Source organism: Haemaphysalis longicornis, unplaced genomic scaffold (assembly GCF_048455015.1).
Source record: "Haemaphysalis longicornis isolate Haplotype H1 unplaced genomic scaffold, Haemaphysalis longicornis Haplotype H1 scaffold_105, whole genome shotgun sequence".
NCBI lineage: Eukaryota > Metazoa > Arthropoda > Arachnida > Ixodida > Ixodidae > Haemaphysalis > Haemaphysalis longicornis.
Window position 1 is genome coordinate 781245 of NW_027526208.1, and position 12024 is coordinate 793268.

At 45.7% G+C, this 12024-nt stretch overlaps 1 long non-coding RNA gene across 1 annotated transcript; it reads right to left on the reverse strand.

Moving 5' to 3' along the window:
- Nucleotides 1-3759: 3759 nt before the first annotated feature.
- On the reverse strand, nt 3760-9301 carry LOC144160545 (uncharacterized). The gene is made up of 3 exons (XR_013320383.1): nt 8873-9301; nt 6361-6445; nt 3760-3879 (listed from the first exon to the last, which is right to left on the reverse strand). It is a non-coding gene; the product is annotated as an uncharacterized LOC144160545 (long non-coding RNA).
- Between the last annotated feature and the right edge of the window lie 2723 nt (nt 9302-12024).

A 12024-nucleotide genomic window follows, 5' to 3' on the forward strand; every position in this document is an offset into this window, starting at 1 on the left:
GGCGGTACTATAGAAAACGAGCAGGGAAAGATGCTCAAGGGAGAGGAAGCATTAGCATACCTGCACAAAATCATCACGGAGAAGTTCGGTAAGGTGGATGAAGAGGCCCCGCAGCGACACAGAGATGTCGCGGCGGGTAGGCCGAAAGGTCTGGAGATAGATGGGGACAAGCTGAAATGGAAAAGAGCAGAGGAAAAGGTCCCCAAGAATACCGCGGCAGGCACGGATGGGATACCGATGGAGTTGATTAACCAGTTAGGACCAAAGAGCAAGGGAAAGCTACTGCAAGCCATCAGAGCAAGGATAGAAGAAAAGGCAATACCAGCCGCGTGGCAAATGAGCAGGATGAACTTAGTGTACAAGGGCAAAGGAGTCAGGACAAACCCAAGCTCGTATAGGCCAGTAACCGTCACGTCAGTGCTGTACAGGTTAGCAATGCAGGCAGTGAAGTTTGAACTAGAGCAGTGGGTGGAAGAAAATAGGATATTAGGGGAGCTTCAAAATGGGTTTCGAAAGGACAGAAGACTAGACGACAACTTATTCGTGGTAAGCCAATGCATAGAGGTGGCGAAAATGCAAAACTGACCTTTGTGGTTAGCCTTTCTGGACATTAAAGCGGCTTATGATAATGTAGACAGGGAGCGGCTTTGGAGTATCCTGGAGGACGAGGGAGTTGGGGCAGAATTCATTAGCTTACTCAGGGAGCTATACCGGGAGAACCAAGTGCAAATAGTGTGGGAGGGGGTAACATACAATAGGCCTGTATACACCTACAAGGGTCTGAAACAAGGATGTCCTCTCTCTCCGCTGCTGTTCATGATCTACATGACGGGGTTAGAAAGGAAGCTAGAAGTCAGCACGATGGGGTTCGACTTATCCTACATGAAAAACGGGCAGGTGGTGGAACAACGGGTTCCGGGAATTATGCAGACGACATATTGTTGATGGCGGACAACCGGATAAGTATGCAGGGCTTGATGGATATATGCGGTGAAGAAGCGACGCACCTAGGGCTATCCTTTAGCAGAGAAAAATCGGGGATCATGGTCTTTAATGACGGCGAGGAGCACAAAACAGTATCAGTGCAGCAAGTAGAAATACCATTGGTGAAAGAGTATAAATATTTAGGAGTATGGCTGAACAACAGCGAAGATTACACGCAGGCGCATGAGGCTCACCTTAAGACGAAAGGAAGACGGAACGCGGCTATAATGAAGCATAGAGCCCTCTGGGGATACATCAAATACGAGGTGGTAAGGGGAGTCTGGAAAGGGGTCATGGTACCAGGATTAACTTTCGCTAATTCGGTTCTGTGCATGAAGTCAGAGACCCAAGCGGGCCTGGAAGTAAATCAGAGGGCGGTAGGCAGATTGGCCCTATGGGCCCACAGTAAAACTACAAATGAAGCGGTACAAGTGGATATGGACTGGTCGTCTTTCGAGGCGAGGGAGGCGCAGAGCAAGATAAAGTTTGAGGAGCGACTTCGTGACATGGAGGACGAAAGATGGGCCGCGAGGGTGTTTAAGTACCTGTATTTGAGGAGCGTGGACACGCGGTGGAGACGGAGGACCAGACAGCTGACCAAGCGGTACGGAAAGTCGGTAGGGGAAAGCGGGGTTTACACAACAGTTAAAAAGCAGGTAAAGGCAGCAGAGACGACGAAGTGGGCAGAGAGAATGGAAGCGAAAAAAACCCTGGAGACTTATAGGACAGAGAAACGGGAAATTAAGAAGGAGGGATTCTATGGCAATACGAGAGGCAGTGCGTTGCTCTTCGAGGCACGGGCAGGGTGCCTGAGAACCCGGGCATACACGGGTAGCTACAGGCAGCAGGATGAAACGTGTGCATGCTGCGGCAGTGATCGAGAAACTATAGAACATATTGTCAGGAGCTGCACAGAGATACGGCCACCGTGGGGTGAGGGGGAAACGACGCTGGCGGAGGCTTTGGGATTTGGGGCGAGGGGGAACCTCAACTTCAAGGCCATAGAGGTGGCGAAGAGGCGACTGGAGTGGTGGTGGAGGAAAAGCAGGGAAGGGATGGGTACGCAGGTTGAGTAATCATGCGGACGAGAATTTAGAACAGCGAGGGGAGAAAAAAGGGGGGTGGGGGCGAGGAGTTTAAAACAGAAAAGAGGGAGAAATGGGAGGGAGGAAGCAAATCTATAGGTTAACCTGGGAGTAGGGCATGTAAACGTAATAAAACAGGCAAGTCGATTGCTGACAACCGACGCCCCGATTCAAAGGGAAAGCCACTAATCATCATCATCATCATCATCAGCTCCAGCATTGGGGCCAGGGCTGCTATCACGGGGCTAGGAAAGAAGGCGGCGGCAATCGGCGATTGGCTGCTTGTAATCGGTTGACGGCGTGCCCTTTCACTCTCTGAACAAGGATGACCTTCGAAGCCAGCTGGACGCAATATACAAAATGCACGAAAGAAAACACGTTTGTTTGTAATTTTCAATCGAGCAATTAGAACTTAGCCGAAGAGAACTTTGAGGGACTAGAAATTTATTCTGGCGGACAAACAGGGAGCTGTCAGTTTCCCTGTTGCGTCGTAGGCGTCTCACTTTCTTGGTAACAGTCCAACATAATCCACTCCACCGCTGAGGACACCGGAAAGTTCGCATTGGGGCGGTGGACGTACACGTATAAACCCCGCTCCAATTCAACGAATATGGCATCAGGGTGGGCATATCTGTGCATGCTTGCCCATCCCCTTCCCTCCACTACCAACTCATGCCTGATATACGCGTGACAAATACGGGCCCATAACAGGTTCTGGGCGCGTACTTAGGAGTGAAAAGCACCGCCAAAAGTTTCGCCCTGAAAGCACTTCCAGCTGAAGAAGAAGTATTGTCTCATGTCGACGGTGCTGTTCATCCGGGAGAGATTCCCAGCTACCTGGCGAGCTGGAACTTGCAGAGAAAACGTAGGTGTCAGCGGCCTCCTGTTGCCCAGTATGGACTCATGGGTGAGTTGTTGTTGCATTGCAGTAAAATTCATAGCCAATGCCCACAAGGGCAAAAAAGGAGACACACCAGAAAGCGCTACTTTCAATTTTAGAATTGAAATTAGCGCTCCGTGGTGACTTTCCTATTTTGCCCTTGTCTGCATGTGCTTGGAATTTTACTGCAAGGCTTTCGATTGTCTTGGCGCTTCTGTACGAGTAGACGCTCATTCGATTCCCGCTGTTCTTTCGAGGGGAGCTCGTGCGCTGGAGCTGACCTCGGCCGATGCCCCTCACACCGGCTCCGTCTTGAGCCCCTCGTTTCCCTTATGAAAATTTCTATGTCCAGTCAAAAGACAGTCTGCGTCCCGAAGGAAACAGACTGCGTGCGTCCTGTGTGTTTCCTCTATGTTGGAATTTCGCCACCGACTTTCTGCGTACTCCAAGTGTCCCGTGTGTTTCCGTCCTCCATGCGTCCAGTATATCTCCCAAAGGCAACACAGACACCATACGGCCTTTGTGTGTCCCCTATATGTCTTGAAGGCAACAGACCGCATTCGTCCCTTGTGTGTCCCCTGTATTGAAATTTCGCCACCGACTTTCTGCGTCCTCCAAGAATCCTTTATGTTTCCGTCCTCTACGTATCCCACAAGCTTCCACCTTTTGAGTGCCCTTTGCATGCTGTCAAATAACAGTGCCCCACAGCCAGCTGCCAGTAGAAAATGTCAGCCACCTCCACAGTCACTGTTTCATGCTGCAGCTGTTTCTGTAAGAGCAAGCTGACGAAAATCACATGAATCACACGACTCTTGCAAACCTGACTATTTTATTCAGGTTGGATCCATACGTGCTGCTGCCGCCTGCCACACCAGGTGTCGCCTCATCTTTACCCCTCACAGGACGGGATAGCCACTGCCACGCTTGAACCTGAAATGACAAACGCATTGATCGCATATGAAGGGGTTTAAACAAACACGTCTCAAACATTTGCTGGTTATGCTTATAAATATAAAGGAGTGTTCCCATACAAAACTGAACCAAGTATCCTGAAAGAGAAGGTATAACTTCTAGGTTGCAAAATTAGCCACAAAATTTAGACCACATAAATTAACTAATGAGCTTACGAACATCAAATATGACATACTGTTACATAGGCAACACAACCCAGAACTAAGTACTGTTTAGATTCATGGCCTCCTCATGACGGGCATTTATACAGCCTCGCAAGAACATTTGAGATGAGATTATTGCAGCAGCACTGTGGGAACAAAGCAATATGGGGGGGGGAGGGGGGCAGGGAAGGCAACATAAAATTGCATGAACATGCTAAGACAGGCATTGATCAGTCGTCATCATGAGTAGTTGCTTGTGTCTACGCGTTCTTTGGAACCTATGAAGCCAGCAGTTTTATTGTGCATTTCGTTTACGAGACAGCACTTGCATTGTCTAGTTTGTTTGTCTGTGCTTGCTTACAAAAAGCAAAATGTACATCACCATAAACTGACCAACCTCTAGGTTGGCTCCTCACTTTTTATATTTCCTTGTGTCGATGGGTAGCAGACATGGGAACAGAAATAAAAAACAACCCTAGAAAAACGTGGTGGATAGCACACTTGCACCCATCATTGCACGCGTGCCACGTGGTCACTCATCCCAACAGATGTACAGTGCACGGAGTGACCCCCAAGCAGCGAAAGATGGGCGTGGTCGCTCTGTACTTTGTGAAAATACAAGCTACTAGAAAGATTTGACAGATAGCACAAACAGTGCAGGTGCGCCAACTTTGCACCATGGCACGAATTTTTCAACGCACAACAGAAAACGCACCAGTATGTCAGTGACACCGTGGAGGAGAAATTCGAAGACAAACCAGGACATCAGTGACAGTGAAAGGGTTAAAGCGGTCGAATACAGCAAATTTAATTTCAGGGTTTATGCTTACCAGCAATGAGGAAAGCTACCGCAGTAACTTGAGCTGACTACTCTGTAACGTGCACTCAAATGCTAAAAACACACAAGCATTTTTGCATATGTTTGCACACAGAGCATTCATACTGTTCGGAAATAATGCAGGTTTTTCCTACTATAAACATCATAATATTGCCCCCAACCACGCCATTTGATTTGTTTACAAAATATTTTGTTACAAGCACCTGGCCACACCCTGCAATCTTATCCTTTTTTAAGGGAACCGTCTTTTTCCCCTTTTTCCTTTGTATGCTGCACCAGCAGTCCTGTTTGATATGGAAAGGGTGTTGCTTTGCGATCCCTATCCTAGCTTTTCCTGTTTTTTATTGAAAATGTTCTCGATCTAAATGAACGAGTGCAAAAGAAACCCTGCAGCATTCAATTCGCCAACGCTCATCCATGCACATCCCTTTGCTGACTCCTTCGAGGTTTGTGTTTTTTTATGTTTACTGCGGAGCACAAGTTTGCTCCGATAATCTATATTTTTACAAAAACCCTGCATTATCCGTGGCTACATAACAATATTCCAAACAAAGTCTGATACACAAACCAGAACCCCCCACAGCTCTTTCTTCAATTGCTGAGTACCCTTCTACAATTGATTGATTGTAGGGTTTAACGCGCCGACGCAACGCAGGCGATGAGGTGTGCCGTAGTGGAGGGCTCCGGATTAATTTTGACCACCTGGGGATCTTTATCGTGCGCCGAAATCTCGTACACACAGGCGTTTTTGCTTTTCGCCTCCATCAGAAAAGCAGCCGCCGCGGCCGGGAATCGAACCCGCGACCTCGTGCTCAGCAGCGCAACGCCTTAGCCACTGAGCAACCGCAGCGGGTACCCTTCTACAATTAGGACCATCATTATATTTGCTAGAGTAAATAGCTGTTCGGGGGGGGGGGGGGGCTACGATGGCCAGTGAGACTCATTACACTACATGAAACACAGTGGCAAAAAGGCACGCAATACACCCTTTTCACTGCTAGGCACAAGTTGCATCTAGGGCATTGAAGTGAATTCACCTAAATTCTATTTCTGGGTGCATGGAATTGTTTCACTCATGTAATGTAATCCATAATATGACTTTTGAGTAGAAGTCTAAAGATCTAGTTCATCTGTAATAGGCGGTAGAAGAAAAATCCCCAAACACTGTCTGTGGGCACCACGCAACTACCACAGTGAACAAGGGTGACAAAGTCGTTATTAATTAATTCATGGAGCAAGGATGCAGCCCTGATGCGACAAAAAAAATAAGAAAGGTACCAGGAAGTTTCTCACCCTCATCGGTTCCTTATTTTTTGCCCCATCTCTGCAATGTTCTTATGTCTTAATATCACTAAGGTACCACAAGAATGCCACAATGGTTTTCTATGTTTTCATGTTCTCTCAGCCTTCAAAATCGAGATTTTCATGCATTTCACAGCCGTAATGAACTCCACTTACAGGTCGTGCAGGATAGATAGAAACAGGAGGCAGCCAATTCTTCTGGTAGCTCACAACGTACATCCTCCATGTCAAACACCTGGCCCTGTAAAAAATGGAAGTTCAAGTAGTAAACAAGCCGTAAATATGCGGTATAATGCCGTGAAATACTCGCTCTGACAGGACATGACAGAATTTGTTTTTTGTAGGTGCAAAAAAGGCACCTTCAGTTCTTTCAAGCTAAAAAATAAGTACAGTGCTCACTGATTGAAACACAACACTGCGAGCGCGTGGCCGCCAATACATGCAGCGCCGTCCATGGACGCCGCTGTCGCTGCGGGGAACCACTGCCCCGCTTATTGGCAACCGGAAGCAGCAAGCTTATGGTCAAAACACTCATCCTCGTGGTATACCACAATGCAACACCTAGCTTCCACGGGCGTCCACTGGCGGCGCTGCATGTAGCGCAGGCCACGCGCTTGCAGTGTCGCGTTTCAATCCGTGAGCACTGTACATACATGACAATCCTTACAAGGTTTCAGCCATACTTTAAAGGAACAGAAGCATCCTTACACTGAATGAATGTTAAACTAAGCCTATTAAATATCCCTAGGTGGTAGAAATCTGTGGCCCCAGATTTCCACTGTGCAAGCATATTCTCTGGTCCAGAGGGTGCGAAACGTGGTTACGGCTTTTAAAGGAGCCATGAAGAGAAAACACAAGTTTGGTTCATTCAAAGGATTCCGTTGCTAGAATCACGCTGACACCATTTTTAACATAAACTCCACTCAAATAAGCTACAAATTAGGAACAAAGGAAATGGCCATGCGACCCACTAGCTCATTTCCCGCAACAGAACCTATGTCATACCAGCCAGCTCTGCAGTTAGCGGAGGGCGGCAACAGCAAACGCGAATTAGGCAGAGGCTATAAGCTTGCCGAACGAACTATTTGCGCTTAAATTTAGGGCACATTCTTTTTACAGTAGTAAGAATGGTGGGACCAACAGTAAAGGTTAGGAAAGCACACGTAAGCATAGAAGTACCGATGCGTACTGCTGTTGGTACTGCGCGCACTATGCTTGGTTTAGCTGCACAGGACTGCGGGGCTTTGGGGTTGTCTCGGACAACAATGGCCGATTGACACAAGCAACGGTGTCTTACGTGACCATATTTGTGGAGCGAGCACTATGTTTCACGAAACGATTATTTTCTCGCTGAACAAAAACAAGCCACGTTTAAATACGGTAAAAACAAAACAAAAGCAGAAAGCGGCTTGCCACGGTATGGTGGCACCATCTAGGTTAACTAACGGTAAAGGAGGTTTCCCAATCGGCTGCAGAGCGGTCGGTTCCTGTGATGTCATTGCAGACCCTGAAAATGCACGATTTAGCGGGAAAACCAAAATTTTAGCTTAAATTAATGAATTTCTCAGTGAATAAAGCATCGTTTGCATTTGGACAAGTGCTGGGGGCACCATACCACACGAAATCTTTCGAATAACACAAACTTGTATTTTGTCTTCATGGCGCCATTAAAATTCTCTCTGAGGCACATGGTGAACGTCTCAGCGTGCCAATACCTCTAAGGGGTAGGCAAGTTGAAATGCTGACGAAACGAAAAAACAGGATGGTGAAGGAGCACGGTGGCAAGCCCACGCCCTGTTGAATCTTCTTCGCACCGTGATTGTATCCCCATCACATGCATATTTGTAAGAATCAACACGTTTAACCCATGCTCAACATGTTACGGTCAACACAATTTATGCAGGCCAGCTACAAATAATGTCACACCACACAAGAATTTCTGTCTGATCATGACGATGCTGGATGAGCTTAGGAAGGTGGAAAAATTTCTTGCATTAAAACAGTGAAAGCTGCCCTGTGACTGCACCAGCAATGCAGGCTGGAACAGCATGTTTTCAAGCTGCGACGTCTAAACAATTATCTGGTCAAATGTTCACTGCCTAAAGACCTTGTGCATGTGGTACTACTTATAAAGTTGCTAGCAATGCTTAAATGTTGAAAATTCAACGTATATGCAACTCTTACGTGTTATAACTACAAATGTAATGCAGCCTCCTTGCATTTCTTTACCCGTAAACGAAAACTACCCGTTAGAACAATGCTAAGCTGCCTACGTCCTGTAAAAAAATATACTGTGGGTCAACTGCCTCCTAAAAAAAAAAAAATCGGTGAGTGGGCGCTTTGTATTACAACCATTAACGCAGTTTTCTTTTTTTTTTTTTCATGCAACAAGCTTTAGCGTCGAATCCACCCAAGCCAAGCGGCGGCCGCTGGGCCGTCAGCATAATGTTTTCGTTGCCGGCAATGGCAAGGGGGTCGATCACTCACACAGCATACTGGCCGCCGCTCCTGGAAGCTCATTATGACCGCGCCGACGCAGCCGGTAATTTACAATAAAAGAAGCGCGGCGAGCCGAACACCAAGGAATATACTCAACACGTTCAACAAAACAGCACTGCGGCAACACGTAATAAAATTTTAACATGCACCACGATAAACAATTACTTACGGCAGAACACGCAGCATTTTTCACACGTCGCGTCGACAGACTGGAACTTGCAGTAGAGACTCTTGATTCACGTAGGCACGCACAACTTGTCAGGTATTTTGTCAAATGGCGACCTCGATGTGCGTTTGCTACAGCAGCGCAGTACGGCGACGACACAGACGCTTTGCCAGCACTCACGATGTTTCAGGTGGCACAAGAGCACTAACACGTAATATTACGGCAGGAGGAGCACGTAGTAATTCACGTAACACCAGCAAATCGAAAACAAACCACCAAAACCACGCACAACGAACAAACCACGTCTTTTCTTGCGCACCTATAACAATGACTGCATATATGCTAGCCTAGACTAGACTTATTACTACAGTTGGCTATCTAGCAGTCATAGAGTTTTAGCAGTTACTTTCTTCCTTCATCATCACCCCTGAAGCAAACTAGGCAGACGCCATTATAGTATTTTGTTAAAGTTGATAATAGCAAACATATATATAATGTCAGTATATTTTTTTGATGCGAGCAACGTCTTTTGTTGTCGTAAGTTGTTGCTACTCAAAAGCGAATAAAAATGGATTAACAAACGAAGTTATTATCATCATCATCTACATCTAGATTGACTGTTTTGTGTTTTGTTCAGCGTCCAAGCATTCACCATTCACTGTTTGTGGGCTTTTCACAAACAGAACGGCCGGATAAAAAAATTATTCCCCGCAGACATACGCAAACACACGCGCACACGCATACGCACACGCACACACACACACGCACACACACGCGCGCGCGCGCGCGCACACACACACACACACACACACACACACACACACACACACACACACACACACACACACACACACACACGCGCACACAAAAGCACCGTGCGTCAAATCCACGCAGGCAAACAATTCACTCAAATGGAGGCTTAGCAAGACTATGTGAGCTCAAGTATTTATACCTAGATTCACGACGTGATAGTGTGCTGCTTTGGTGGCTTGGAGGTTCAGTACTCGCCTACTGCTTCAAAGGGCGGAGGTTCGGAACCCGCTCAGTGTCTTTTTTTTTTTTTTTTAACCATGTTTTTCTGCCTTAGGTTATATTTTGACATTGTTGTTGCTCTCGTCTGGCTGTGTCCCTTTTTTTTCTGTCGCAATATATTTCTACCGCAAGCTCTGCCCCAAAAAACAGTACACCGCTTCAGCATTTAGTTGCAAGGATAAGCCATTTTACAACGACCCTGAAGGAAAACACAGACTAGGACAATCGGAAGCCACTTTTTAGGTTGTTTTTGTTTTCATTGCTTCGTTTTCTATTCGGCTTTTTGTGTTCTTTTTACTTTTTCTGGTCTGTATATTCTTCTCCCTCCCTCTTTTTTTTCTTAATGGGAGGGACGAGGCACTTCGAACAGCCTCGTTCAATATGTATCCTTCTTACGCCACTGTTTCATACAAACGTACCAGTTGGTAATATTAATTCTGCGAATTTATCAGACCTCACTAGCCCGAAATAACGTATACAGTGCTGCAGAATTTCCACAAACCATCGGCATTGTTTCTGACCATCTCTAGCCAAGCCAAAAAACTTAACCTTTCGAGTATAATTAAGGCTTACATGCTCGACTTTATGTTTACTTGAGGAAGCACAATCTTCAGAAAAAGAATGTAAGGCAACAAATAGTTATCCTTCCTCCCAGTGTCCTAGAGGCAACACAAAAGACATAAGTCAGTCTTTTGACTTCATTTTGCCTTCAGTACATACATAAGCAACAGCATTACGGCACACAGAAGAATTAAGACAGCAAATTCAAGTTCTATCGTACAGCCTTTGTCCTAGAGGCAACACAGGGGAAACAGGCCAAAGTCTTTTGACTTCATTTTGCCTTGAGTACACACATGGCCAATAGCATTGCGGAACTCAGAAAGAGAAGAAAGCAAGTCATTTTTAAAGTTTTATACTTCTCATCCGAAATAAAATCTTCGTATAGAAATTTAAACTTTGTCTTTACCATAGTACATAGAAAGGTAAAACATCATGGCTGTTTATCCGGCAGTCTATAAAAAGTACACAGCCTGTTTATGTCCTCGAGGTAACACAAAGGAAAAGTCAAAAGAAAGGCCACACAGTCAACATGCAGGAGACACAAAGTAAACAGAAAGGAAAAGTTCATTTTCATAAGGGTTCTTTAGTATATTGACACCCCTGCTCTCAATATTGGTACCACGATGATCGCTGTGCCACACGGATTCCCGGGATCCAGTATCTTGGATATCGGAGTGCCCACCGGACAGTTACAACCATCTGAAAGTTACAACTTCCACGGCCTCGCCACCTATCTCAATCCGCTGTACTATCCCGGTGTTATTGATCATTACTTTAGTTTTCTGCATATTAATTTGCAGACCCACGGTTCTACTCTGTTTGTCCAGTCACCGTCATGCCCTGCCCGACTACGCCGGAAGAACCTCGAAGTAAACCGCATCCGCCGTGCCCCGAACAACACTGATATCTTTTTAGTCCATTATGAGTTTATACAATGCTTGTGTTAGCTGACGTCATAAGGCGCTTGCCTGGCGCCATCTAGGTTACATAAACACAACTGTTCAATACAACAAAATGGTACTGATACAAATGCAGTTAACAAATTTTATTAAAGGATTTCACACTGCAACGCCGCGAGAAACAATTTTTCAAAGTTACACCCTTATATTGCCAGAAATGCCTAACAGGTGATGTCAACGCAAGGCAAAAAAGCGGTTCCAGAGGCTCCAAGTTTGCATAGCTCCTTTCTCTCGTGGTTTTTGAGCCTACGATTGCTGAATTTTGAAATATTACATCGTGATGTAGAGAAAAGCGATCAAAATGTGCATTCACAAATTTCTTTTTTTATGGCAGTATCATTGAGATATTCAAGAATTGTTTGTTGATATAGGCAACCCATACAAATACCTATTTCACATTGTTTAGTTTGTGTGCTGCCGGCAATAAGTGTAACTTATCTCAACGTTTGGATACTTTCCAACCATTTATGCATTAGTGTTGTTGCCTTGCAAGAAGCCATGTTTCACCTTATTTAAATGTCATTCTGAGGAAGTGTAGTATGTAAATAAAACTTTTATGTTGTGGCAACGGCATTATTGTGTGGTGCTTCAGGAAAGTTTTTA